The sequence below is a fragment of the Mustela nigripes genome, chromosome 7, assembly GCF_022355385.1.
Source record: "Mustela nigripes isolate SB6536 chromosome 7, MUSNIG.SB6536, whole genome shotgun sequence".
NCBI lineage: Eukaryota > Metazoa > Chordata > Mammalia > Carnivora > Mustelidae > Mustela > Mustela nigripes.
Window position 1 is genome coordinate 136,620,835 of NC_081563.1, and position 23,816 is coordinate 136,644,650.

Here is a 23,816-nt window from a genome sequence, read left to right on the forward strand (position 1 = left end):
GATAAAGGAATATTATGAACAATTAAATGCCAACAAATTGGATAACCTAGAAGAAGTAGATAAAGTCTTAGAAACATACAATCTAGCAACACTGAACAAAAGGAGATTATATTTGTAATCAAAACCCTGCCAACAAAGAAAAGCCCATGACCAGATGGCTTCATAAGTGAATTCTGTCAAACATTCAAAGAAGAATTAATACCAATTCTTCTTAAACTCTTCCAAAATAATAGAAAAAGAGGGAACACTTCCAAACTCATATTATGAGGCCAGTACCAACCTAACACCAAAGCCAAATAAAGGGACCACAAGAAAAGAAAACCATAGGCCAACATCCTTGATAAACACAGATGCAAAAATCCTTGATAAAATACTAACAAAATTTAATAGCACATTAAAGATCATACACCATGACCCAGAGGGATTTAACCCTAAGATGCCAAGATGGCTCAACATTGGAAAATCAATCAGTATGGTAAAACACATTAACAAAACAAAGGATAGAACGTACATGATCATCTCAGTTGATGCAGAAAAACATTTGACAAAGCTCAATATCCATTCATGATAAAAACTCTCAACAAAATAGGTATAGAAGGAACTTTCATCAACTAATAAAGGCCAGTGGGGAAAAAAATCCACAGCTAATACCAAAATCGATGGGGAAAACCTGAAAGCTTTTCCTCTAAGATCCAGTACAAGGCAAGGATGCTAACTCTTCCACTTCTGTTCAACGTAGTACTGGAATTTGTAGCCAGAACAATTAGACAAGAAAAAGAAATAGAAGTCAACTAAATTGGAGAGGAAGAAGTAAAATTATCTCTGTTTGCAGATGACCATGATCATACATCCAGGACACTCTGAAGGCTCACCAACAGCTCTTAGAACTAATACATGAATTCAGTCAAGTTGCAAAATTAAAAAACCAACGTATAAAAATAAGCCACAACAACAAACGATCCAAACGGGAGGTTAAGAAAACAACCCAGGCCATGGGAAGATGGCGCAGGAGGCTGGTGACATGGAGGACAGGAGCTTTCCAACTCGGATTCTGACATGACAGTGGCCTCCACTGATAGGCCGCTGCAGGGACCGAAAACACTAGGTGGGGACAGCACGGAGGCCCTTCCAGGGTACAGCAACGCTGGCATCACATTATCGAACTGTTAAAAGTGTGGATTCGAGGGAAGAGAGTTTTTCGGATACTGATGATAATAGCTCTCTTTGGAATTGCAAGCAACAGAAAAGTTTTAACTCTCCTTCCAAACCAGAGTAGCAAGAAACCACCTGTTCCTGGAGAAGGTTAACAACATATGGGGTGCTGAGCTACAAGAATAGAATCAAGGTGCAGTGGCCACTGAACTTGGTATTCTGGGAATGGAGGGCGCTATTGACAGAAGCAGACAATGGGAGACCAACTGTCATTTGCTTGCTAGAGGAAATCTCAAGAACATACAATGGCATTAGACAAAGCCCTAGACGAATATAGGCATGGTGGCAAAAGAGTGGGATCAAAGGAAGAGGAAAGTGGGTGAGGTCGTCGCATCCAGCACTGACATGTTAGAGACAGGCCGAGGACAGAATAGAAATGAACCCTAAAGGCTGGTAGCAGATCTCAGAGGACGATTCCCAGCAGGAACTGGCTCATGAAATTTCTTTCAGGTTGTAGGAAGTTTCTTTCAGGATGCAGATCTTTTTAGAGGAAGATCTGATAGCACAAGTGGTAAGGATAATTGGGAACAAAAAGGCAGCTGAACTTCTGATGGGAACTGCCGAAGTTGAGGAAAATGCTTGTCTTTCCATAATGAATGCTAGTCGGAGAGAGACACCAGGTGGGGTTTTCCTGGATCCCCTGAAAAACACTCCTAGTGTCAGCAAGGAACAAATGAAGGACATTTTCTACACTGCAAATCAAAACAAGTGCGCATAGAGAAAGGCTGCTAGGAAGAGAACATGGGTGTTGGGGAACAAACAGGAAAGAAGCTATTAAAAATCTAAATGTTCAGGATGACAATGCATCACAAGAAACTTTTGCAAGTGACATGAACGAGGCACTGGCCTCTCTTGACGCTCCCTTGGAAAGCCATGCAGAGGCTGAGTTGGACACAGAGGCCGCTGAGGTTGATCGTTCTCACAATCTGGACTTCTTTTAGTCCATTTTGAGGAATAAACCTTTCTAAAATAACATTGTAATAAACTGTTTCTACTGAGATTGCTTTGTTTTACTTTGCACGGATAAACATAAAAATCTGGAGAGAAAGAATTGTTTTCTTGTTTAAAATAAAATTGAATTTGTGGGGAGATGTATGCTATTTCTTTTTAAAGATTTTATTTATTTATTTGAGATAGAGAAAGTGAGCAAGAGCTGGGGGTGGCAGGGGGTGAAGTAAGGCAGAGAGTGGGAGAAGCAGGCTCCCCGTGAGCAGGAACCCCCGAGGGGCTGGATCCCGACCCCTGGCATCCCGACCTGAGCTGAAGGCAGATGCTCAACCGACTGAGCCACCCAGGAGCCACGGGAGAGGAACATCATTGATAGAAACATTCTTCATGTCTGACAAAATACTTAAAGGTGCCAACCAGAGGATTTAATTTCTCAGTCTGTTGCATTTGGTAATTATGACTAGTCGATAATTCCTTTTGTCTAGGATATTGTAATATACTATTCAAAAATATGTTTTCTTTTCCTGATTTATCTGATTTATCCTTGCAGCAAATTATGATTGGTTTCAAAACATTCCATTAGAAGATCCTAATAAGGCACATAAATTGTTAAGCTATTACAAATGCATTAAAATTTAGTTTTTCTATGTTCTAAGAACTTTTAGGCCATTTTAAAGATAGAGACTAAAATTAAAATAGGTTTACACTGACGGCTCTTCCCACTTATTTGTCCAGAAAGAAATGAACATCAGAAGCTTTTCAAAGATATATTGGTTCTTACCTTTAACTTTGCTTTTGACTTTTTTAAAAATTAACTCATTCATAAACTAAATACTGAATATGATCCATGCCCGTGTAATCGCCATGAAAATTTTAAAAATTCCCGGGTCGGGGGCACCTGGGTGGCTCAGTGGGTTAAAGCCTCTGCCTTTAGCTCAGGTCATGATCTCAGGGTCCTGGGATCAAGCCCAGCATCGGGATCTCTGCTCAGCAGGGAGCCTGCTTCCTCTTCTCTCCCTCACTGCCTGCCTCTCTGCCTACTTGTGATCTCTGTCTGTCAAATAAATAAATAAGATCTGTAAAAAATAAATTTCCACGGGTTGCCTGTATAAGATCGTTTTACCTTATGTTTAAAAAGTTAGGTATTAAAAATGTTACCTTGTGGAAAAAAGAAAAGGAAAGAAAAGAAGATAAAAGAAAAGAAAAAAAAAGGAAAACCAATCCCATTCACAACAGCAACAAAAAGAATAAAATACTTATGTATAAACTTAACCAAAGAGGTAAAAGACTGACAGGCTGAAATTATAAAATGGAGGAAATTAAAGAAGACTTGGATAATGGAAAGATATCCCATGTTCATGGATTGGAAAAATTAATATTGATAAAATGTCCATAATACCCAAAATTATCTATAAATTCAATGTAATCTCTATCAAAATCCCCAAGGTATTTTTTACAGAAATAGAAAAAGATTTTAACATTATTATGAAACAAAAGACCCCAAATGATCAAAGCCATCTTGAATAAGAGGAACAAAGCTAGAGGCATCACACTGAAATGTAATTCAAAATATATTGCAAAGCTATAGTAATCAAAACAGTATGGTACTAGCCTAAGAATGGAGATATAGATCAATGGAATGGAATAGAGAGCCCCCCCCCCAAATCCACACATCTATAGTCAATTGATTTTTGACAGAAATACTAATGAGGGAAAAGATATAGGGAACATTGGATATCTACAACAGAAGGATGAAACTGGACCCTTACCTCACACCATACACACAAATCAAGTCAAAATGGACTGAAGATGTAAATGTAAGACCCGAAACCATAACACTAATAGAAGATAACATAGGAGAGAGGTACATCAGTGGTTCAGTCAGTTGAGTATCCGACTCTTGATTTTACCTCAGGTTTTGATCTCAGAGTTGTGAGTTCAAGTTCTGCTTTGGGTTCTGTTCTGGGTGTGAAGACTACTGAAAGAAAGAAAGAAAGAAAGAAAGAAGAAAAAAAGAAGGAAGGAAGGAAGAAAAGAAAACATAAGGAAAAGCTTCTTCATTGGTTTGGACAATGATTTTTTAGATGTCACCAAAAGCACATGCAACAACAGCAAAACATAGACAAGGGATTACCAAAATCAAACCAGAAGCTTTCTGCATGGTAACAGGAACAATGAACAGAGTGAAAAGGCAATCTGTGGAATGGAAGAATATATGCATAATAAGCCATATATCTGAGAAGGGGTTAATACCCAAAATATACATCCAAAAGAAACCAATAACTCAATTATAACATGGACAAAGGGCCTGAATAGGTATTTCTCAAAAGAAGACCTACAGATGACCAGCAGGTACGTAAAAGGTGCTCAACATCACTCATCACCAGGGACATGCAAACCCAAACTACCATGAGGTATCACCTTGCACCTACTAGAATGGCCACCGGCATAAAGGCAAGAGACAAGTATTGGAGAGGATGTGATTAACAGAAAACTCTTGCACACTGCTGATAGGAATGTACATTGGTTCTGCTGCTATGGAAAACAAAGGTTTTCCATAGGTTCCTCAAAAATGAAAACAAAACAAACTTACGATCCCGTGAACCCACTTCTGGGTATAGAGCCAAGAGAAACACAGTCAATACCTTGAAGAGATATTTGCTCTCCTGTGTTCAGTGCAGCATTATTCGCAACAGCTAAGCTAAGGGAACAACCTGTCTATAGTTGAATGGACAAACAAAATGCTGCAGACACACACACACACACACACACACACACACACACACACACTGGAATATTATTCAGTCTTAAAAAAGAAGGAAATCCTGCCACTTAGGATAATACAGATGAATCTGGACGACATTATGCCAAGTGAAATAAGCTTGAAACAGAAAGAAAAACATTGCATGACCGACCTCCTATGTGGAATCTAAAATAGGCTCATAGAGGCAGGAGAACGGTGGTTACCAGGTGCCGGGAGCAAGGGGGGGAAGGGGAAATGTAGGTCAGAGGTAAAGCTCCAGTTATACGAACACGTTCTGCAGATCTAAAGCACAGCCACGTGACCGCGGTTAACAGCGCGTTGCATACTTGAAATTTGCTGAGAGAGCAGGTGGTGAATGTTCTGGCCACGAAGGGGAGAGTGGTTCCGAGTGAGGTGACGGATGTGATTAATAGAAAACTCTTGCACAGTGCTGATAGGAATGTACATTGTACATCCAGCTATGATGACTGTTTCACAAGCAGACATGTATCCAAACACCAAGCTATACGATCAAATATATAATCTTCTGCTTTTGTGTTTGTTTTCAATATATACTCTTAAATGGTCAATTATACCTCAATAAAGATGGGGAGGGGGATCGATAACGTGTGGCAAGTAAAACAATAAAGCTTTTAGAAGAAGATGCAGGAGACCACTTGCTGGAGAGGGTACCACGCTGTATCCTGCTTACATGACTCGTTTAATTTGTCAAGTGTAAGACCCCCTTACGATTTCCCTGTTGAAGGAACCAGGTTCTTTGTCCCACAGAGTTTTCCACATTTTAGATTTTTCTGATGGCATCCCCATAGTACGGACCCATTTGGAATTCTGGTTTGAACAAACCAAGTATTTTTTTTTTTTAAGGTTTTATTTATTTGAGAGAGAGAGAGCAGGGGCAGGGGGCAGGGAGAGGGAGAAGCAGACTCCCCACAGAAGGCAAACCCTTCACCAGGAGCCTCCCAGCTACCCTCAAACCAACTATTTTTTTTTTTAATCATAAAATTATCAGGGAAACTGAAGCAGTAAGTGGTATTCAACAATATTTTAAAAAGTTGTGTGAACTTTTTTCTGTCTGACAGGGAATTATGTTTTTTAAGGAATTCTCATGTTTTAGGTGTACCCACTGAAACATAACGGGACGTTCCCAAGGAGGGACACGTGGCAGTCCCAGCAAGGCTGTGCTCTTAATGGCCCAAGAGCAGGCTCTCTAGCTCAGAGGTGGGGGGAGGGGAGCCCTGGTTTGCTTTATTTGCCCGTTTCCAGGACGTGAATGTGCGCATCCCAGTTCAGTTCAACTCCCAGCGGGACGTCACTGCGCAGGGAGTGGGGAGGAAAGGAGTACGGGCAGCCCTGGGCAGCCCTGGAGACCCAGCATCAACATCGCCACGGAGCAGAGACAGGACACCGGTGTGAGTTGGTCTTTGCTGAAACGGAGTGATGTGTCCAAGGGGGTTCATCCTGCTGCGCTAATGTTTTCATTGAAGTGTAATCGACATAACATCTTATTAGTCTCAGGTGCACAATGGAATGATCTGATGCACGTATGTATTCCCAGATGGTCAGCACCATCAGTTTAGTTAGAAAAAAGAAACCTTTTTTCTTTCTTGAAGTGACCACTTTGGAGAGCTACTCTCTTCGTAACTTTCAGACATCCAATGGAGCCCTGGTAACTACCCTCACTGGGCTGTGCATTTTAGCCCCGTCTCATTCTGTATATGTTTGACTTTTTAACTAAAAATTTAAAAAGAAGAACCCTGAATTGCAAGATTAAAATATTTAGACCTTTTTATGTTACGGCTGATCAGGGCAGATAATTACAAACAGACATCGCATGACCCCGTCCATGGGGTGTGACACAGAGCGTCACCAAGCGCTCCTACCCGCTCGACTCTGGTATAACGAGGTGCTTTGCCAAAGATAATGCAAGGGGCTCTGTCATCGTCCTCGCCTCACAGATGAAGACATCGAGGAGAAAGCCATGCAATTTCCTTGGTTTACACTCACACAGCCAAAAGTGGCTGAGTCGGGATTCAAATCCAGGTCGTCAGGCCCCAGAGTCCACATTTTAAACTCTGGCCCAAGACACTTAATTTTACTTTATTTTGTTTTTTATTTATAATTTTGTTCTTTCCTTGAGTCATCTCTACGAGCATCACGGGAGTCTCACTCATGTACCCGAGGCCAAGAGTCACAAGCTCCAAGAACAGAGCTAGCCAGGCGCCCCACTGAATTTTTTTAAAAACACCCCAAATGGCTCGATTGGAGATAAACCCGGCGATGCAGCGCACTGGCAGCTCTTTAGAACCGTCTTCTCATCACCGATCTGGTGAGTGCCTCCGTCACACGAGAGCTAACCTGCGTGGTGGTCACCAAGGCGGATGTGGCCCCTGTCTTTGGGTACCATGTCCCCGCTGGGAGGCAAGCACATTTATTTCCAAAACATGATTTCATTGCCATGAGGCCAAGTGAAGCGGGATGGAGAGGACTGTTGATGTATACAGTTTGGGGTTAGTCTTTTATCAACATGGTGTTCTGGTAGTTTCTCTGCATTCATCTGTTAAGAGTGATTTTTTTCTCTATTTTACAAACACGAGAAACAAGTGTTGACAAGGATGCAGAGAAAAGGGAACTCGTGTGCACTGTTGGTGGGAATATAAGCTGGTGCAGCCACTGTGGAAAACAGCGTGGAGGTTCCTCAAAAAGTTAAAAATAGAGCTACCTTATGACCCAGCAATCGCACTACTGGGTATTCACTCAAAGATACAAAAACAGGAATGCATGAGACCGAGCCCTGCACTGGGCTCTGTGCTCAGCACGGAGTCTGCTTGAGATTCTCCCTCTGTCCCTCCCCACCCTGCTTGCCTGCTCTCTCTCTCTCTCAAATAAATAAATAAACCTTTAAAAACACACACTTATTCAAAGGGATACATGCGCCCCTATGTTTATTGCAGCATTATTTGTAACAGCCAAAGTATGGAAGCAGCCCGTGTCCAGTGATAGATGGACATAGAGATGGAGATATATATTGTATATAATGTTATGCTATACTATATTATATTATATTATATTATATAACATTATATATTGGACACAGAGGTGGTGATATATATTATAGTATATTATATTATATTACATTATATAGGTCAATCACATAAACAAGATGGGAGATATATATATATGTATATATGTATATATGGGAACACTACTTGGACATAAAAAAGAATGAAATCTCACCACTTACAATGACGTGGATGGAGCTAGAGAGTATTATGCTAAGTGAGACAAGTCAGAGCAAGACAGATACCATGTGATCTCATTCACATATGGAACTTAGGAAAGAAAACAAATAAGCAAAGGGGAAGAAAAGAAAGAGAAGCAAACCAAAAAACAGACTCTTCACCGTAGAGAACTCGCTGCTGGTCCCCAGAGGGGCGGGCAGGGGGTGGTGGCGACGGGAGGGGCATGGGATGAAGGTGGTCCTTGTCGCGATGAGCACCGCGTGACGGATGGAAGCGCTGCATGTCTGTGTTGTGCACGCGTAGGTTAGCTAACTGGAGTTTAAATGAAAACTTAAAAAAATGAAATCTGAATGTTTTCACTTTTTTGTCATCGCAAAGACTAGTCTACCCACTCAATAACTAGTCACCGGGGCACTCACTACGCCATAAGCGCTGTGCTGGGCACCAAAGGGACAGCTACGAAGAACGCAGGAGAGCCCTCGTGTTCTAGAGGGAGACTAAGACAGTGAAGTGTTAACCTAAGAAATCATCAAAGTAGGGGCGCCTGGGTGGCTCAGTGGGTTAAAGCCTCTGCCTTCAGCTCAGGTCATGTTCCTAGGGTCTTGGGATGGAGCCCCGCATCGGGCTCGCTGCTCAGCGGAGAGGCTGCTTCCTCCTCTTTCTGCCTGACTTTCTGCCTACTCTCTCTCTGTCAAATAAATAAAATCTTAAAAAAAAAAAAAAGAAGAAGAAGAAGAAGAGAAGAAATTACCAAAGTAACTCAGAGCATTACAAGGTCCATCTAAAACAATGGGATGTGGTGCCAGTGGCATCGCTGCAGAAGTTGTGATCAAGGAAGGTCTATCTCAGGAGGTGACATTGGCCTGAGACTGGAAATGTGAGAAGAGGCAGGAGCTGAGGCATGGGGCACAGCCCTGAGGAAGGACCCCGGTGCAGTCCACACCACCAAAGCACACATTCTGAGACACGAACGAGTGCTTATAATTCAGGACTTCCACGACGCTCCCTGGGGATTTCTTGCCCTGCCTGCCAGGTCTTTCCTTTCCAAAGCAAGGTTCTACGGAAACACCAACCAAAAGTGAAGAGTTCGGCCTGGCCAGGTGGACCTGAGGGTGGGGACAGGAAGAGGGCGAATGACGGGAAGACTCCGCTACCAGAAGCAGAGTAGTAGAACGAACCCCCTGGAGCATCAGGAGGCCATTTCCATCGACTTCCCGGTGCGTTGAGTGAGCTCATCAAGAGGCTCTCTTGAAACTGCAGAGGTGAGCATAGGACCTCCCCGACCCCCGCCTGCCTAGACTGTTCTACACACATGTTGCTGCTTCAGGGATGAAATCCAAGTCTGAAAAAACCGAAATCAGCTGCTGGAAAAGAGGATCCACGAGCCGGAGGCGAGAATCATTTCTTCACTTTTTTTCCAAAAGGAAAGGAACAGTCAAGGAAAAAAAATACTGTGACCCTGTTCCCCGAGGTAGGGGAGCCTCAGAGGAAAGAGGGAATCTCCATTAAATTGGGTTTCAGTGAAAAAGGACTTCAAGCAACGGATAATTGTACATGGGGTTGAGATTACCAAACAGCCCCTCAGACAAAGGCTAAGAATGTTTTTGTGTTTTCTCATCATTCACTCCCTGATTGCCTGGTCCTTGCTTTAGAATTTTATAGATCACCAGCAAACTGGGGATCCCTGGACATTGTAATAACTGGCCAGCTCGGGCATTCTAAACTATGTTCTTAGGGTTTTATAATTTAATAGTGCTTAGCAAACATCTGAAGACCCATCAAAAAAAGAAGTCACACTGCAAAAAAAAAAAAAAAAAAATTAAAAATCACAGTGTATTTGGTAAATCCGCAATTATCCAATATTTCTCTCTCTGTTTTGTCTTTCCCAATTATGAACTAGCCTTTGTTGGTAGTGTCCACAATGAAAACATTTTTCCGATGCCTTTCAAGTGTGAAATGTCTTGGGCTCCTAGGGTTTGAGGAACGCTTCGATGTAGTTCCATTTGGGTAATTTGGTGTTACAATTTCTTTCCTAGTTTCGAACTGAAAACTTTTTAAGTACCACATCTCAAACACATTGGCCATAAAAAGATGTAGATTGAAGAAGAAGAATCCCTAAAGAAAAATGGTGCCAGATAAGGAAGAAACCAGACTGCTCGAACACCAAGGTTTTTGTTTTTGTGTGTGTGTGTGTGTGTTTTTAAGATTTTATGTATTTATTTGACAGAGATCACAAGTAGGCAGAGAGGCAGGCAGAGAGAGAGGGGGCAGCAGGCTCCCTGCTGAGCAGAGCGCCCGATGCGGGGCTCGATCCCAGGACCGGAAGGCAGAGGCTTAACCCACTGAGCCACCCAGGCGCCCCTTGAACACCAAGTTTTAAGGAAAAATTCAGGTTTTCTTGCCTTCACACAGAGGGGGCTCATCGCCACTGGAATAGCTGGAATGATTCTTCTGTGTCTCCGGGAGCAAGAATCCAACATAGAGATGAATACATTTCACAAAATCAGCAGGTCCTACAGGTTAAATTCAAAATGACAGTGTATGATAACAAAGCATTAAACCTTTACCCATAAAATTATAGCTTCTGGTGCGAGCCAACTGAAAAATTACCCCATGTAGAATCCTAAAATTGCTTCCATCCACGACTATAAACATTTCCATTATCTTCATATAGAGTTCAAATATTCTTGTAATAGTTTTAGCAATAAATTGAATTTGTAATAGTAGCTTATCCCTTGCCTTAAGGCTCTTACTTTTATTAAGTAGTAACACTAGTACAGAAACCATCGGAGTCCCCCGGGTGTGCCTGTGACAGTAGGAGTTCCCTCGATCAAGGTTCAGCCCTCAGTGAAACGCGCTGATGTGTTGAAAGTAAACGCTCAGAGTCTTGTCCTTCTTTCTGTGTGGAAGGAAGAACGAAAGGATGGAAGAAGCAGAGGAAGGAGGGAGAAAAAACCAATAAAACAAAACCCCAGGTTTTCTGTTTCTTGCTTTACACCCACCTGCCTTATAAGAAAATTCAACTTATACATCACCTACTTCTTCTTCAATTGGGGATTTTATTTATTTATTTATTTTATTTATTTATTTGACAGAGAGAGAGAGATCACAAGTAGATGGAGAGGCAGGCAGAGCGAGAGAGAGAGGGAAGCAGGCTCCCTGCTGAGCAGAGAGCCCGATGCGGGACTCGATCCCAGGACCCTGAGATCATGACCTGAGCCGAAGGCAGCGGCCTAACCCACTGAGCCACTCAGGCGCCCTCAATCGGGGCTTTTACATTTGGACACAGAACTACGTCATTGACACATCCGACCAAGGCAAGAGCTTTTTCAGATACAATTCAGTGTGTTTTCTGAACCCCAAACCCTCAGCAGAAGTGTTTAAACTCAGATGAGTTCTGACACCCGGCTTCAGGCCCTGCTCCCAGAACAAGCCCTTCTGACCCTTTCTGACGCCTTGTCTTTCCACGGCCACCGTGGTTTTGTCAAAGCTGGCTCGCAGCGGGGCGACATTCGGAAGAAGGTTGTCCTGTTAGGACTGCTTCTTGTTCATTTGGTTCTTCCTGAAACGATACTGATGCTTTGTTTTCTGACCCTGGTGCTTGACACACTTCACAGAGGGAGAGAAGAACCCCGTCCCAGCAAACAGCATCCAGACGGCAGCCGGAGGGGGACCGCAGGAAGGCAGGGCACGAGCCCCGCAAAATCGGCCAACGTGATTCTCCACGTTACCGGGTCCAAGGAGAAGGCACATGGCACTGCTCCATAAGGGCTCAAAGGGGACTTGAAACCTCTGGGTCCCTTCCTGGTGGTTTTCTAAGCCCGGGGCAGAACAGTAATAAAAGGACACTTCCTGACATCACATGTGTGTCTGCCAAGCGGACATGGGACCAACGGTCCGCGATATTCTCAACGTCCTTGAAGTCAGGAACAAGGAAAACAGTGCCTGTGCCCATCGCTACTACTAAATTTCACTCTGGAAGTTCTGGTCACACTTCCAGCACAACGAGACAAAAAAAAAAAAAAAAAACAAAACAAAACAAAAAAGAACCAATCATTACTCCTGGAATCAAAAACTTGCGAAAGTAGAATGTAAACTTTGTCATTACCTGTGGATGATACGATCGGCTGGCTTTGGAAAACCCCAGAGAAGAGCCTCTGTGTGCGTTGTACCTGAACTTAACCCTTTCTGAGTGCCAGCCCCGTCCCCACTGTGCCGCTCACGCACGTGTACCCGCGAGGATAAAAGCCAGCACTGACGGGGTACGTACCGCACGCGGGTACCGTTTCATACGTCGGTTCTCACACACATGCCATGGTTAACAGGAAGTCTTCACACCTGATGGGTGCTGGTGACGGGCCAGGATCTGTCAGATAGTTTTTAATACTCTTACCAATTGTAAGAGACTTTGGATACTATTCGTGCCATACTGCGGGATAGAGTGAATTCTTCATAACATATGTATGTTACTCCGTATCTATTTCTTATACATACGTGGGAAATATATATTAAATTATATATAATTGCTATGCCATAGATTATAAATTTCATTGTAGATTAATAGTGAGTTATATGCGTATTTTATGGCATATATTTGTATATTTCATGTAATTATACAGGAAAAAGGTGATATATTACATATTCAATTATAGAGAACTTATACTACACCAGATTATATATTATGATGTAAATAGAAACTCCCTAGCAGGATAATAGTCAACCAGTATGATTAGATGCCCCAGGGAGGGGATCCTGGCAGGGGGGAGCTTTTTCCTTTTACTGGACCTCAGGAAAAGAGTTCACGGTCATCCCCAGACCTCTGGCCTGGCCATGGGAAACGGTCACAAGTTTCATTGATTTATTTATCCCCTTGAGCTGCATTTCCTTTCCCACCATCAATGGCAATTCTAGTAGGTTTGAGGTATCCTTTTGTGTGTATGCGTTCTTGGAAAGAATGCAGGAGTTTTTTGAGGCACCTTATTTTTAATTGACGTAAGAGGTATCATGATGTAGGTCTCGTTCAGTTTTCCCCCACCCAGACGCTCTGTGTCTGTGCGCTCTGTATGTGCCTCTGTCGCCACTTCCGATGTCCACATGTGGCCACTGCAGCAGTCAGTGTGCGCACCACAGACTGCCCCACACTGAAATGGCTTAAAGTCACGAAGGCTTCTTTCTCACTCATGCTCCCTGTCCGCTAGAGTTTGGCAAGAGGGCCTTGCTCACTGTAACCACCCAGGGATCCGTGCCCCATCTCGATGGCTGCCGGTGCCAAGCCAGAGAAAAAAGGATGTGGCAGAGCACACCCTGACTTGATCGTCATCTGGCAGTGAGACCCCTACCTTCTGCCCATATCTGATGGCCAGAGCGTGTCACGTGCTTCTGGCTAACCATCCACGGCAGGGAAGTCCAGTCCTACCACACGATGATAGGAGGGGTCGGAATAGGACCGTCGCAGTGAGGATCAAACACCCTCACGTTGCCTTCATCTCCCTGCCCCCCAGACGATGGTATGATGAACAATCCTGTGTATGTCCCCCGCGGGCCCCTGGACCATTGCTTTGAACATCACCCAGGAGTGGGATTTCTGGACAGGTGGGTGTGTATTCAATTTCACTAAGAGCACCAGATTGTTCTCCAGAGTGGCTGCTCTGGTGTACGCTCCAAGCCGGCATGAAAGGGCATTTATTCACCCATCTTGCCAACATTTGACAATAACGAATTTTTAAAATTTTGCCAAATAGGTGTAAAATGATAGCAATTATTACTCTAAATTGTAGTTCTCTGATCTCTAATGAGTTTAAGTATTTCTTCATATGCGTAGATTTCTTCTTCTGTAAGTTGCTTGTTCATTTTTTTTCTATTAGGGTGTCTATATTTTCCTATTGATTTTCAACAGTTGCTTGTAGAGATTTCTGCTTTATGTCCTTTAGTGTCTTTTAGATGTAGACTAATATGAATATGGATATATTCTTGTTCCCCTAGAAGGTTATCTATTTTAATGGATTGTATCTCATCTCCCAACTCTTTGGAGGAGGGAAATCTCAAGAAAGAAAGATCAGCCAAGCTTAAATCAGGAGATATTCCTGGGCCAATCAAAGGTGACTGGGATGGAGGTTCCTCAAAAAGTTAAAAATAGAGTTACCCTATGACCCAGAATTTTCACTACTCGGTATTTATCCTAAGAATACAAACATAGTGATTCATAGGGGATCCTGCACCCCAATGTTTATAGCAGCAATATCCACAATAGCCAAACTATGGAAAGAGCCCAGATGTCCATTGGTAGATGAATGAATAAAAAAGATGCAGTGTAGGGCGCCTGGGTAGCTTGGTTGGTTAAGCATCTGCCTTTGGCTCAGGTGGTGATCCTGGAGTCCTGGGATCAAGCCCCACGTCAGCCTCCCTCCTCACCAGGGAACCTGCTTCTCTCTCTCCCTCTGACACTCTCCCTGCTTGTGCTCTCCTGCTCTCTCTCTGTATCAAATAAATAAAATCTTTTAAAAAAATTAAGAATATGTGGTGTGTGTGTGTGTGTGTGAATGACTATGATGGAATACTATGCAGCCATCAAAAAGAATGAGATCTTACCATTTGCAATGATGTGGATGGAACTAGAGGGTATTATGCTGAGCAAAATAAGTCAGTCAGAGAAAGATAAATATCATAAGGAAAAATAAGATGAGAACTGAGAGGGAGGCATAAGAGACTCTCAAGTATAGGAAACAAACTGAGGGTTGCTGGAGGGAAGAGGGTGGGGGGCGGATAACTGGAAGAATGGTCATGAGGGGAAACATGATGGCATGAGCACTGGCGTTGCATGCAAGTGATAAAACTAAACTTTACTCTGAAACTAATAATGTACTATATGTTAATTAAATTGAATTTAAATAAAAAGTGGCTGGGAAGGTGGGTCTGTAAAATGACAGCTTCTATTTAAATCACAAAGCAGGAACAGATGAAGAAACTTTCCTAGAACACGTGGGAGGGGGCGGGGTGGGGGGGGGGGGGGGGGGGGTGGAGAGGGCGGGACGGATGCTCTTTTGGGCAAAGCAACAGATGATCCCTAGATTCGTGTTGATGTAAAAAGTAAGGTCAGACATCCAGGATGCTTTTTTTTTCTTCTTTTAAAGATTTTATTTATTTATTTGACAGACAGAGATCACAAGGAGGCAGAGAGGCAGGCAGAGAGAGAGGAAGGGAAGCAGGCTCCCTGCTGAGCAGAGAGCCTGACATGGGACTCCATCCCAGGCCCCTGAGATCATGACCTGAGCCGAAGGCAGAGGCTTAACACACTGAGCCACCCAGGCGCCCTCCAGGATGCTTTTGATTGCAATTAACAGAAACTCAGGGGAGGCTTTTTTGCTTTATTGGGGGGCGGGGGGTAACATATTGGCTCCAGTAACTCAAGAGTCCTGTGGGAAGCGGGCCAGGTGGATCTAGGTGCTCAGATAACGTCATCGGATCTCCGTCCTTCCTTCCGTCTCTCCCAGCAGCTCTCCCCAGCGTGCACAGGGCAGCCTCCAATAACCAAACACGCATCGTACCTTAACAGCAGCTTAAGAAAAGTGGTTCTTTCCTCCATCCTTAGGGTAGAAAAAAGATATAGGGAAAAATTCTGATTGGCTCGACCTATATCACGTGCCCTTCCCTGGACCAATCGCTGTGGCCAGAGAGACCGAGTCGTCTGACTGCTCGGACCTGGCTCAAGCAGGGGTAGGGGATGGGCTCAGCCCACCTCCAGGCACGGTGAGAAGTTGCTCCACTGGGGTAAGAGAGAGAAAATACAACGACAGGCAGAACCCAGAAATGCCAGATTTCTACCTCGTTCCTGATGTCAAGATGTATTCTGTAGGGACTAGCACTTAAGGGGGAGAAAAGAGACCATTCAAGAGATGGCAAAAAGTACTGGTGACTGAAAGCACCGGAGCCTTGGCAAATGCGTTTCCAACTGTGACACTAAAATTAAATGTCATAAATAAAAACACCGAAGCATACTGAGCTTCCACAGCACGAAAACAAAACAAACCAACCAGAATCTCTACAAGCAAGATCAGAGGACTAATGACACATGACGGGGGGCACTTTGTAACCTGCACGTCAGACCAAGCATTTGGTACCTCTTTATGCCAAAGAGCTCTTAGAGATTAACACAGGATGGCCACCTCGATAGAAGTCTGGAAAAAAAAAATGACACGAGCAATTCTGAGAAAGTAGGACAATGGACGTGCACCCCCCCCCCAATGAAAAACAAGACTAATAAACATTTTATTTTTTTTTATTTTTTTTTTTAAAGATTTTATTTATTTATTTGACAGAGAGAAATCACAAGTAGGCCGAGAGGCAGGCAGAGAGAGAGAGAGGAGGAAGCAGGCTCCCTGCCGAGCAGAGAGCCCGATGCGGGACTCGATCCCAGGACCCCGAGATCATGACCTGAGCCGAAGGCAGCGGCTTAACCACTGAGCCACCCAGGCGCCCTAATAAACATTTTAAAAGACTGTGAATTCCCAGTAGAGAAATCAGCATGGTCAGAGGTCATGGTCGTTTGGAGTGTCAGTTGGTCTGACCTTTTGAGAAGAAAGTTTGGTTCAACGTATCAGAGAGAGAGAGTTATTGGTTCATTCAGCAAATATTGCCGGAGGGCTCAGTGCACGCTAGACATTACTCCCAGCGATGGAGTAAACGTGTGAACGAGCAGACACAGTCCCCACTTGGGGTCTACATCCTATGGGGAATGGTGAACGTTAAAATCCAGTGGACAAGAGGGGCACCTGGGTGGCTCAGTGGGTTAAGCCTCTGCTTTTGGCTCAGGTCACGATCCCTGGGTCCTGGGATAGAGCCCCGCATCAGGATCTCGCTCACTGGGGAGCCCGCTTCCCCCTCTCTCTCTGCCTGCCTCTCTGCCTGCTTGTGATCTGTCAAATAAATAAAATCTTTAAAAAAACCCCACAAACCTAACACTAAATTAAAACAATAAAAACAAAAACCCAAAAAACAAACAAAGTTGCATCTGAGAATCGATGAAACAGGATAGTTAGGATGTAAGTCTGGCTTCTTGCGGCGGGCTGGAGGGACAGGAGCCCAGCAGGGTAGAGCTTCGTCTCTGCCCCATGCAGGAGCCAGAGCGGGTGTCCCAGAGCCCAGGCTGCTTCCAGGCGGGTGGCTCTCATCCACAGGGGCCCCCAAGGCCCATCACCATGGCAGCCTCCAAGCATGGGGGCGGGGCAGAGAGAAAGGAGCGGCTGCGCTCCCTCTGTGCAGACACCACCCTGAGTTCCCACAGGTCCTTTCCCCTCGCCTCCCAGTGGCTGCCACTTTGTCGAACAGTGCTCCTCGCTGAGAGACAGAGAGAGACTGGGGACAGTGGCCTTTGCCTGGGCAGCCTGATGGCCAGCTAGAAGCCGGGGCTCCGGAGAAGAACGAATAGATGGATGCTGGGATGGAGGGGCTGGTCTCTGACCCAGGAGTCACATGCACGTGGGTGGTAACGGACACCGAGGGCATGGCAGGGACAGGTGACCGAGAAGAAGGCCCAGGCCGTGCACGGAGGTCCTTCCCCATGGGGCACTTTCAGAGAGACGACGATACAGAAAGGCTCTGACACAGAAAGGCTGCCAGGACAGGGGAACCGAGGCTATCTGTGCCCGGGAAGCCACGGGAAGCCAACGTTTCAGGCAGAGGGAGAGGCTACTCCGTCCAGTGCTGCTGGGGGGTTCAAGAGAGATGAGCTTTTCATTTTTTTTTTTTAAAGATTTTATTTATTTATTTGACAGAGAGAGATCACAATTAGGCAGAGAGGCAGGCAGAGAGAGAGAGAGAGAGAGAGAGGAGGAAGCAGGCTCCCTGCCGAGCAGAGAGCCCGATGCGGGACTCGATCCCAGGACCCTGAGATCATGACCTGAGCCGAAGGCAGCGGCCTAACCCACTGAGCCACCCAGGCGCCCCAAGAGAGATGAGCTTTTCAACAGAATCACTGGGAGGAGCGTGGTGGAAAGCAAGGAGACCCGCTTTGCCAAGCTCGGTACTCACTGAAGTTGGGTGATGCCGGGCGGCTCTTTATGCTACGCTACTTTTAAAGATGGTTGAACGTTTCCATACATCACAATAAAACAATCTAGTTGATTTATCAACGTGGAAATCACGTAAAATTCCCATGGCGTTCCCATGAGCAGCTGCACAGCTGAAGCCAGCCAGGAGGGAAAAGAGATTCGTGGGGGCCGAGGGCATGGAGCGTGTGGCGGCCTGTGTTTCCACAAACGCCACAGCAACACCTTCCATTCCACATGCTCTTCCAGAACCTTCTTTTCCTCCTCAGGAGGGGGAGCCCATCCCCAAGCCCCTGAACTTGGGTGCGCCTGTGACTTCTCTGATCAACGGAGAACAGAGGCTGCGGTGCTGTGGGGTTGGGGAGTCTGGGCCATGAAAGGACACAGTTTCTCTCGGGTTCGCTCTCTCTCTCTCGAGTTATGGTCAAATACACGTAACATGAAACTTGTCGTTTTGACCACTTTCCACGGTGCCTTTCGGTAGTATTAAGTACATTCACACTCATGCAACCCATCTCCAGAGCTCTCGTGAACCCGCGAAACCGAAGCTGTGACCCCAGGAAACACGGACTCCCCTTTCCGCCCTCTCTCTCCAGCCCTGGGCACCCCCCGTCTTTCTGACTTCAGGACTTGGACTCTGGTTCTTTTCAGGAGTACTTGCATCTTTGGACTCCAGAAGCCCAAAGTGGTCCATGAAGAGACCATGTGGAGAGGCCTCCAAGGTCCCAGGCAGAAGCCAACTGTCCGCCGCCGTGTGAGTCAACAAGGCTTTGAGGAACACCAGCCCGGGGGACGACCCGCGGGAACTCAGAGGCTACAGAGCAGAAATAAGTCATCCCCACTGTGTTCTGTCTGAATTTCTGAATTCCTGAGCCAAAGAAACCACTAGAATAGTAAATGTCACTCGGGCTGGGGGAGTCATTCGTGTGCAGTCATAGTAACTGGGACAGGTGGTCTGTCCAGCAGAGGAGAAAACTGGGGTAGTGACCAAAGGAGGTGAGGTCAAGGGAAGATGGTTTCTGTTTCACTGGGTTAATGCTTAAGCTGCAGCTGAGTATGTTTCCGTGATGAAGGGGGAAATATTACTTAGAGAAGGAGACACTGAATCTGCTGCTGAAGGAGGGTGGGTCCTTCACGTGAAGCTCCCGAGAGGCATAGTGGAGAGGGCCGCGGGCGCCAGTGGGACGCTAGCCCTGTGCGCAGAGCGGGGAAGCTGGGGCAGAGGGGCCCCAGGCCGCCACGTGAGGGTCTCTCTGCAGTGGAAGGTGACTGGTTGGAGTGTGGGGAAGTCAGAGATTTGGTGAGAGAAATAGAAAGTCCGAAACATCTTTGCAGAGAGAGGGAGAATGCGTTGACCGGAAGGAAGAAGCAGGATATAAGGACGAACCAATTGGCTGATGTTGGTGATGAGGGATTTCTAGGAAACAGGTTAACCTGTTGGGTGCTTTTTTTTTTTCTCTGCAAGCCCTAGGCACACAGATGTAGGCACACAGGAACGGACACCCAGGGTTAGGACCGTATGCATTGAAAGGAGGACGGGGCAATGGAATTGGAGCGCCAGCAAGGGAATGCTTCGTGATGGACCTCGAAGGCAAAGGAGAAGGAGGGAAATCATCATGGGTTGCACAATCAGCGCATCCACTTCTAGGAATTTATCTGAGAGAGAGCGTCGTGTGGGCTAGTTTCCTGGTCCACCATATCCAAGGGGCTCGGAAATCGCCGTTGCATCCTAACACCCAGGAGAAAGTTGAGCAGACTGACAACTCAAGAACTCTTCTTGGGTCTCGAAGAGGCAGGACATGGGGCCAAGTGCTGCCCTCAGGCTGGAGAGACGGGCAAGCAAATGCAGGGGCCACGGGAGAACCACCACAGGGGGAACCGGCTAGGGGAGGAAATTTCTGACCTGAGCCTGACAACGCCCCCCAGGTAAAAACCCAGTTCTGGAGAGGTCCCCCCAGTATGGTGAGATTTAACGGCAGGAGCTTAGCCAGTTTCCCATGATAAATATCTGAGTAAAATCTCATTTCTAAACACCCCAGGTCAACCTGTTCTGGACAAGGCCTTCCCTAGAGAAAAGTAGATCCCCAGAGTCAACCGACCTGGGGAAGGCAAATACCCCAAGGTAGCCCATTACAGCCATTCTGTCCCCCGCCACTGGAGAAACAACCAGAAGGTCCCAGTCCAGAGATGTAAGCTCACTGAAAGACCAAAGGCAATGATGGGCCGCAGCACGTTCCCCCACCAACTCTAACCCTCACCACCATATTACCAAAGGCTGATTTACAGCACTCTCTGCACCCAGGACATCATGTGTGGCTCTTGAGAGAAAAAAGAACCAAACCTACCACACCATTGGAAGAGACAGAGCATCAGAATCTGACACAGCAGGGATGTAGCAACTATCAGACTGGAAATTTATAATCGAAAATTTTATGAAAATATGCAGGTATACCTGGTTTTCTTACACTTTTCAGATACTGCGGTTTTTTTCGTTTCCCCATGCATTGAAATTTTACGGCCATCCTTCATTGAGCAAGCACCATTGTCAGCACCATTTTTCCAACAACATTTGCTCTCTTTAGGTCTCCGTGTTCCTTGTTGGTAACTCTTGCAATATTCTGAGCTTTTTCATTATTATTATATTTGCTAGGATTATCTATGATCGCAACTTGCTGAAAGATCATAGTATGGTCAGCATTTTTAGTATGAAGGAGTTAAATTAAGGTCCATGAATTGCTTTTTTCTTAGACATAATGCTAGTGCACACTGAATAGAATACAATGTAGTATAAATATCTTTTATATGTGCTGGGAAGCCAAAGAATTCATTTCACTTGTGTTATTGCAATATTTGCTTTATTGTGGGGGTCTGGACCCTGACCCATGATGCCTCCGACTCACGTCCGTGCTATGGGCGCTAACAGATCAAGAACAGGTGCACAGTGTGACAGAGAGATGGAAATCCTAAGGAAGAGCCAAAAGAAATGCTAGGGCTCAAGCAACAAAGAATGACTTTGATGGGCTTCCTAACTGACTGGGCCTGACTGAGGACAGAGGCTTTGTGCTCGAGGACATCTCAACAGAATCCTCAAAAGTGGAAGACCAAAGAGAACTAAAAGTGTGACCTGTGTGTGATGGGAATTCCAGATGGAGAAGAGGGGAAGAATCAGAAAAAACACTTGAAGCAATAGTGACTGAGAAGTCTGCCAGATTAATGTCAGACGGAAAACCACACATTCGGGAAGCGTTGAGAACATGGAGAAGGATAAACACTAAGCAAACAAAACTACACTTAGACATTTCATTTCAAACTACAGAAAATCAAAGATGAAGAGAAAAATTGCCTTAAAGGAGCTAGAGGTGGGGAAAACCCACCTCACCTATAGAGGATAAAGATGAGAATTATATTTGACTTCTCCTCAGAAACCACGCAAGCAAGAAGACACTAAAATGAAAATTTACAAATTGTTGAGAGGAAAAAGTCCCTGCCAATCTACAATTTTCTACCTTGTGAAGGAGAAATAAAGATCTTCTCAGGCAAATATTGAGGGAATTCGTTGCTCGTAGATCTGCCTTGAAGAAATGTTAGAAGTTCTTTAGGGAGAGGAAATATAATGTAGTCAAAAACCAGATCGACTCGAGGGAAAGTAAAGCATCAGAGTAGGAGTAGTGAAGATGAAATAAAAATTTTTATTTTTTTAAACTTTATATTCTTTTTTGAAAAAAGATTTTATTTATTTATTTGACAGAGAGAAAAATAGAGAGAGAGGGAACACAAGCAGGGGAGTGGGAGAGGGAGAAGCAGGCTTCTCACTGAGCAGAGAGCCCGATGTGGGGCTCCATCCCAGGACCCCGGGATCATGACTCGAGTCGAAGGCAGATGTTTAACAACTGAGCCACTCGGGCGTCCCATTAACTTTATACTTTTTTTTTTTTTTTTTTAGATTTTATTTATTTGACAGACAGAGATCACAAGTAGGCAGAGGTAGGCAGAGAGAGAGAGGAGGAAGCAGGCTCCCTGCTGAGCAGAGAGCCCAATGCAGGGCTCGATCCCAGGACCCTGGGATCATGATCTGAGCCGAAGGCAGAGGCTTTAACCCACTGAGCCACCCAGGCTCCCCTAACTTTATACTTTTAATAGATCTCACCAGTAAGACTTTGTTCAAAATAGTAACAGCAACAATGTATTCAATTCTGTATGCTAATGTACACACACGTACTTATGCAGGGTTATGTATGAGTGAGATGAATGGCATCAGAAATACGAGAATGGGAGGAAAGAATAAGGAATTTTTTCCTATTAGATACGGTATAATAGCATAGCGTTATTTGAAAGTAGATTTGGATTAGTTGTAATTGCCCGGTGCAAACTCTAGGTCAAATATTAAAAATAGCATAGGAATCCAATGATGGATAAAAAGAATTAGACACAATGACCCCAGGGGATTTATCCCAGGAGTGCAAGAGAGGTTGGCTCATCATTTGAAAATCAATTACTGTGTTGCATCACATCAATAGGCTAAAAAAGAAAAACCACATGTTTATATTAACAGATGCAGAAGAGGCATTTGTCAAAATCCAATACCTATTCATGATAAACACTCTTAGTAAGAATTTCCTCAACTCTATAAAGAATATCAGCAGCACTCCCCTCCCACAGCTGACCTTATACTGAACGGCAAGAAACTCAAAGCTTTTCCAGTAAGATTGAGTCCAAGGGAGGGATGGCCCCTCTCACCACTGCTTTTTTCAACACTGTACTGGAATTTCCAGTTAATGCAGTAAGATGAGAAAAGGAAATAAAATGTATATAGATTGGGAAGGAAGACATAAAATTGTCTTTGTTTGCAGATGATATGATCATGCCTGTAGGAAATCCAAAAGAATGGGCGGGTGGGGGGACCTCTGAGACCTAATAAGTAATCATAGCAAGTTTGTAACATACAATTCTTATTTTATTTTAAGATTTTATTTATTTGACAAAGGGGGAGAGAATGAGCACAAGCAGGGGGAGCAGAAGGCAGAGGGAGAGGGAGAAGTAGATTCCCTCGCTCAGCAGGGAGCCTGGTGTGGGGCTGGATCCCAGGACCCAGGGATCATGACCTGAGCTGAAGGCAGATGTTTGATCAGCTGAGCCACCCAGGTGCCCCTGCAGGATACAATTTTAAAATACAAAAGTAAATTGCTTTTCCTGTATACCAGCAATGAATAAGTGGAACATCACACACACACATGCACGCACGCACGCACGCGCGCACGCAATACCATTTACATTAGTACTCCACAATAAAATACTTAGGTATAAATTTAACAAAATATGTCCAAGGTCTGTATGAGGAGAACTACAGAACTCTTGACGGTCAGAATCAAAGAACGACATAAATGGAGAGATCTCCATGTTCATGAACAGAAAGACTCCGTATTGTCAGATGGCCCGTTGCTCCCCACTTGGTCTCCATTCGTTGCGGTCTGAATCAGAACCTCAGCAATTATTTCACGGGTATCAACAAATGAATCCCGAAATGTATGTGGAGGGGCGAAAGACCCAGAAGAGCCAAGCCTGTATTAAAGGTGAAGACCAAAGTTGGAGGGCTGGTGTTGCATGACCTTG

At 44.8% G+C, this 23,816-nt stretch overlaps 1 pseudogene; it reads left to right on the plus strand.

Annotated features, from left to right (window-relative positions):
• Positions 1 to 1,000: 1,000 nt before the first annotated feature.
• Positions 1,001 to 2,153, plus strand: LOC132022830 (phosphorylated adapter RNA export protein-like; annotated as a pseudogene).
• The last annotated feature ends 21,663 nt before the right edge of the window (positions 2,154 to 23,816 follow it).